Raw genomic sequence first — 6,885 nt, 5'->3', positions numbered from 1 at the left:
CTCCACAATGCAGCATTCCGTGAAGGATGGGCTGCATTCCCCAACAAACCTTCCAACACCTGATTGAACGTATGCCTGCGGGAGTGAAAGCTGTCATCAAGGCTATGGGTGGACCAACATCATACTGAATTCCAGCATTACCGATGGAGGGCGCCACGAGCTTGTAAGTCATTTTCAGCCAGGTGTCTAGATACGTTTGATCACATAGTGTATGTGTTGTACAAAGAAATAATATTGCAGGTACATTGGCATATGTGGGCACTGTCTGCAAAATATGTCTCGAATACACTTAGTAGGAAGGAATGGCTCTGAGCACTATGGGACTTAACTTCTGAGGTCATCAGTCTAGTGGGTAGGAAGTAATAAATTATAACCTCATGTGCTACTGCATGAACTGCGGAAATGTAGTTATCGGTCAAGTCTTTTTCCCTTTCATCGTTTCGTAGAGATGGTCAGCGAGAACAAAACTCGTAATTTCTTTTTCACTCCCGCCCTTTGATAGGTTCTTACCCCCAAAGCAAATGGTTCAAATGGCTCTGAGCACTATGGGACTTAACTACTGTGGTCATCAGTCCCCTAGAACTTAGTACTACTTAAACCTAACTAACCTAAGGACATCACACACATCCATGCCCGAGGCAGGATTCGAACCTGCGACCGTAGCAGTCCCGCCGTTCCGGACTGAGCGCCTTAACCGCGAGACCACCGCGGCCGGCTCTTACCCCCAAAGCGACTGTTGCCTGATTACCCCCACAGCGACCTTTGCCTGATTGTAGGGTATACGTGCACGTGCAGCAAGTCTCGTTGTGATAGGTCTAGTGGCTTAGGAGATGTAGAACATACATATACATAAACACATACACACACACTTTTTTTATAAAAACGGCAACAAATCTATAAATAAGAGTTTGCAATCATCTTTCTGTCAAATTATCGATCTTTCGCTCGATCTGCAATCTAGTGACATCTAATAATACTATATCCAAGACGTTGGAGATATTGCCGCTGTAATTTATTCTCACGACAGGATTTACAGGCAGTTTACTATGACCTATTCCCTTTGTTAGGCACTGAATTTTTCATCTGGATGTAGAAATTTGAAGTAAATCGGCTTAGAGCTTTGAAGTAAATCGGTCAAGTACGTTTTGAGTTGTTTCATAAGAACGTTTCTCCTTTATACAATTTATCCATATATTTCTATAGTGTACATTAAAAAATACGTCGCCTTTGCCACCCAAATGTTCATTATGGCTCGTGTAGAAATCTAAAGTAAATCGGCCAAGAACTTTGAGAGATGTTTGGTAACAACCTTTCCGCTTTATACACTCCTGGAAATTGAAATAAGAACACCGTGAATTCATTGTCCCAGGAAGGGGAAACTTTATTGACACATTCCTGGGGTCAGATACATCACATGAGCACACTGACAGAACCACAGGCACATAGACACAGGCAACAGAGCATGCACAATATCGGCACTAGTACAGTGTATATCCACCTTTCGCAGCAATGCAGGCTGCTATTCTCCCATGGAGACGATCGTAGAGATGCTGGATGTACTCCTGTGGAACGGCTTGCCATGCCATTTCCACCTGGCGCCTCAGTTGGACCAGCGTTCGTGCTGGACGTGCAGACCGCGTGAGACGACGCTTCATCCAGTCCCAAACATGCTCAATGGGGGACAGATCCGGAGATCTTGCTGGCCAGGGTAGTTGACTTACACCTTCTAGAGCACGTTGGGTGGCACGGGATACATGCGGACGTGCATTGTCCTGTTGGAACAGCAAGTTCCCTTGCCGGTCTAGGAATGGTAGAACGATGGGTTCGATGACGGTTTGGATGTACCGTGCACTATTCAGTGTCCCCTCGACGATCACCAGTGGTGTACGGCCAGTGTAGGAGATCGCTCCCCACACCATGACGCCGGGTGTTGGCCCTGTGTGCCTCGGTCGTATGCAGTCCTGATTGTGGCGCTCACCTGCACGGCGCCAAACACGCATACGACCATCATTGGCACCAAGGCAGAAGCGACTCTCATCGCTGAAGACGACACGTCTCCATTCGTCCCTCCATTCACGCCTGTCGCGACACCACTGGAGGCGGGCTGCACGATGTTGGGGCGTGAGCGGAAGACGGCCTAACGGTGTGCGGGACCTTAGCCCAGCTTCATGGAGACGGTTGCGAATGGTCCTCGCCGATACCCCAGGAGCAACAGTGTCCCTAATTTGCTGGGAAGTGGCGGTGCGGTCCCCTACGGCACTGCGTAGGATCCTACGGTCTTGGCGTGCATCCGTGCGTCGCTGCGGTCCGGTCCCAGGTCGACGGGCACGTGCACCTTCCGCCGACCACTGGCGACAACATCGATGTACTGTGGAGACCTCACGCCCCACGTGTTGAGCAATTCGGCGGTACGTCCACCCGACCTCCCGCATGAATACTATACGCCCTCGCTCAAAGTCCGTCAACTGCACATACGGTTCACGTCCACGCTGTCGCGGCATGCTACCAGTGTTAAAGACTGCGATGGAGCTCCGTATGCCTCGGCAAACTGGCTGACACTGACGGCGGCGGTGCACAAATGCTGCGCAGCTAGCGCCATTCGACGGCCATTCGCGGTTCCTGGTGTGTCCGCTGTGCCGTGCGTGTGATCATTGCTGGTACAGCCCTCTCGCAGTGTCCGGAGCAAGTATGGTGGGTCTGACACACCGGTGTCAATGTGTTCTTTTTTCCATATTAGATACATACACTGATCAGCCAGAACATTACGACTATCGACTTACTATCGATATAAACCCGGCCAGGCGATAGCAGCGTCACCTGGCGAGGAATGACTGCTAGCTAGACACACGCGCGGAGCATGTAGTATCAGTGAGTGCTGCCTGTGTGTAGAATGAGCAAGGAGTGCGAACTATCGGAGTTTGGCCGAGGGCAAATGTGATGGCCCGGAGTCTCGGCACGAGCGTTTCGGGTTTTCAAGCTGTGCTGTGGTGAGTGTTTCCAACACGTGGCGCAGTCAAGGTGAAACCACTTCCAGATGTCGTGGGGTTGGGCAGCCACCCCCCGTTACGGTGTCGGGCGTCGTAGTCTGGTAAAACAGGACAGGTGGCAAACCGTGGCACAACTAATATCAGCCTTTAATGCTAGGGAGATTACAATTGTGTCTGAACACACTGTGCACCGAACACTCCTACCGCTGGGCCTCCACAGTCGACAATCCATGGATACGCATATGTTAACACTACGACGTGGGCTACTGCGACTGAAAAAGGCACGTGACCATCGGAACTGGACGTTGGCGCAATGGCAGAGCGTTGCATGGTCTGATGAACCGCGGCACCTTTTTCATCGTGCTCATGAGAAAGCGCGAATCCGTCGTCTTCCAAGGGAACAGCTCCTTGACACCTGTGTTGTGGGACAGAGACAAGCTGTCGGCGGCTCCGTTATGCTCAGGGGAACATTCACGTGGGCATCCATGCGTCTAGTGGAGCTCGTGCAGGGCTACTGTGACGGCCGAGGAGTATTGTACACTGTTTGCAGATCACGTACACCCTTTCATGACGATAATGTTTCGCGAGGGCAGTGGCATTTTGCATGTCACAAAGCCAAGAGCGTGATAGAGTGGTTCGGGAAACGCAGTGGCGAGTTCCAACTGATGTACTGCACTCCCCACCCCACCCCCTCTTCCAACTCACCAGATCTGTAGCCGATTTAACACATCTGGAATGTGATTGAACGTGGCGTCAGAGCTCGTCGTCCCCCTCCCCGGAATTTACGGGAATTAGGTGGCTTGTGTGTGCAGGTCTGGTGACAAATCCCTCCAGCGACCTACCAAGTCCCCACTGCTTCCATACCATGACGCATCGCCGCTGTTATCCGTAGCAAAAGTGGATATAAAGGCTTTTACGTTCGTGGTCATAATGTTCCGGCTAAATAGTTTATATGTTTCACATCAGGTTACTTAATACACTACTGGCCATTAAAATTACTACACCAAGAAGAAATGCAGATGATAAACGGGTATTCATTGGTCAAATATATTATACTAGAACTGACACGTGATTACATTTTCACGTAATTTGGGTGCATACATCCTGAGAAATCAGTACCCAGAAGAACCACCTGTGGCGGTAATAACCGCCTTGATAATCCTGGGCATTGAGTCAAACAGAGTTTGGATGGCGTGTACAGGTACAGCAGCCCATGCAGCTTCAACACGATACCACAGTTCGTCAAGAGTAGTGACTGACTGGCGTATTGCGACGAGCCAGTTGCTCGGCCACCATTGACCAGACGTTTTCAATTGGTGAGACATCTGGAGAACGTGGTGGCCAGGGCAGCAGTCGAACATTTTCTGTATCCAGAAAGGCCCGTATAGGACTTGCAACATGCGGTCGTGCATTATCCTCCTGAAATGAAGGGTTTCGCAGGGATCGAATGAAGGACAGAGCCACGGGTCGTAACACATCTGAAATATAATGTCTACTGTTCAAAGTGCCGTCAAAGCGAACAAGAGGTGACCGAGACGTGTAACCAATGGCACCCTATACCACCACGCCGGGTGATACGCCAGAATGGCTATGATGAATACATTCTTCCAATGTGCGTTCACCGGCATGTCGCCAAACACGGATGCGACCATCGTGATGTTGTAAACAGAACCTGGATTCATCCGAAAAAATGACGTTTTGCCATTCGTGCACCCAGGTTTGTCGTTGAGTACACCACCGCAGGCGCTCCTGTCTGTGATGCAGCGTCAAGGGTAACCGCAGCCATGGTCTCCGAGCTGATAGTCCATGCTGCTGCAAACGTCGTCCTACTGTTCGTTCAGATGGTTGTTCTCTTGCAAACGCCCCCATCTGTTGACTCAGGGATCGAGACGTGCCTGCACGATCCGTTACAGCCATGCGTATAAGACGCCTGTGATCTCGACTGCTAGTGATACGAGGCCGTTGGGATCCAGAACGGCGTTCCGTATAACCCTCCTGAACCACCGATTCCATATTTTGCTAACAGTCATTGGATCTCAACCAACGCGAGCAGCAATGTCGCGATACGATAAACCGCAATCGCGACAGGCTACAATGCGACCTTTATCAAAGTCGGAAACGTGATGGTACGCATTTCTCCTCCTTACACGAGGCATCACAACAACGTTTCACCAGGCAACGCCGGTCAACTGCTGTTTGTGTATGAGAAATCGGTTGGAAACTTTCCTCATGTCAGAAAGTTGTAGGTATCGCCACCGGCGCCAACCTTGTGTGAATGCTCTGAAAAGCTAATCATTTGCATATCACAGCATCTTCTTCGTTTTGGTTAAATTTCGCGTCTGTAGCACGTCATCTTCGTGGTGTAGCAATTTTAATGGCCAGTAGTGTATTATGTAGACAGTGATCTTCCTCTTTTCTTGAAGAAAAGTATGCAAAATTTCTTCAAGATCGGAATAAACCTGCAGATTTGTATGAATTTCGAAGAAACAAATAAACAAAAGGGGAGGCTTCTTTATATATAGAATTTTCACGACACGTGAGTATTACTCAATATCGTAACAAGTTTCGTCCAGGCAGTGGTTATCTTTAGGCTGCAGGAACTTCTGCAAGCGATTTGCGTTCCATTTAGTATTGCAGACAACGTAACAGAAAGCGGGTATAGCAAACAGTTCTAGTGCATTGTATTGTATGGTTATAATTCAGACTATCCTGAGACACTTTGCTGTTATAGACAAATGCTGCAGTAGACTTGTTATGAAGGTTGCTTTTCTTGCCAGAGAGTAGATAGGACATCCACTAGTATCGAAACCCTCAAGCTAGGCGGCGCAACGAGCGCGTTCAGCGCGGGCGGGAGAGAGAAAAAACCGAAAGCAGAGCAAGGAGGCAGGCGGCAGCAAAAATAAAAGAGAGCGGCGTGGCGCGGCGCTGTTGTCCTCTCTCTCCAGAATCAATCCTTTCAGCCGGCGGGCCGTGCCTTGCTGGGGCCGGGGGCCGCCACTTACAACTCAATCTGGGCCTGCGTTTGACAAATTAAATTTCATCAATACGTTGATTAATGGGAGAAAATCCGCCTCTCTGCTCTGCTCCGCGCAGCGCAGCGCCAAGGCAGAGCCAGCCGCGCCCCTATCTCTCTTTATCTGCACATCCCTATCCCTCGCACGACTACCGCGCAGGAAAAAAATCATATCCGCCAAAATCTTTTTTTTACCCTTTCTTTTGTACGCCTCCCCTCTCATCGTTTGTGTTATGCGTGCGCTTGTCTCACCCACCCCCTCCCTTCCCCTGACCTCTACCGCTTCTCCACTCCTTCTATCCCCCTCTTACATCCCCTTCCCCCCCCTCTCTCTCTCCCTTTCCCCCCTCTCTCTCTCCCCCCCTTCCATCACACTATCATCAACGGCTGCACCCAATTTTTCTGCCGGCTCCTTTTCAGGATCGGCTCCCTTTTTTATATATATTTATTAAATGATAAATGACGTTATTTTAGGAGTAAGTTTCATAAAGGTGGCTGGCACGAACGATAAAAGCGCGGAATTGCGGTCCCTTCTCCCCTCCCCTCAAATGTTTGGCAGAGTCCATTTGGAGTGAAATGTAGCGGAAAGAGCCCAAATTTGCGGTTTCTCGAGGAGTTCGCCCGTTGGGGACAACAGTCGTCATTCACGTCAGTTTCTGGAGTGCTTTACCCTTCTCAATGTCAGAAAATTACGTAATATTATTTCTGGGGAAGAACGATTTGTTATTCTTCTCTGCAACTGCTTAAGCTAATTTCATGGAACCCAGAAATCCAATAAGACGTTTAGCTACATAAAAAATATAAATTGTTTCCCGAAATGTGTGTAATTCTTTCGTTTTCTGTAAGACGAGTTTAAAATTTCCGAAAACAAAACAACGTCCAAAC

This window comes from Schistocerca cancellata, chromosome 9 (genome assembly GCF_023864275.1).
Source record: "Schistocerca cancellata isolate TAMUIC-IGC-003103 chromosome 9, iqSchCanc2.1, whole genome shotgun sequence".
Taxonomy (NCBI): domain Eukaryota; kingdom Metazoa; phylum Arthropoda; class Insecta; order Orthoptera; family Acrididae; genus Schistocerca; species Schistocerca cancellata.
Note: the sequence above shows the minus strand (reverse complement) of the source record.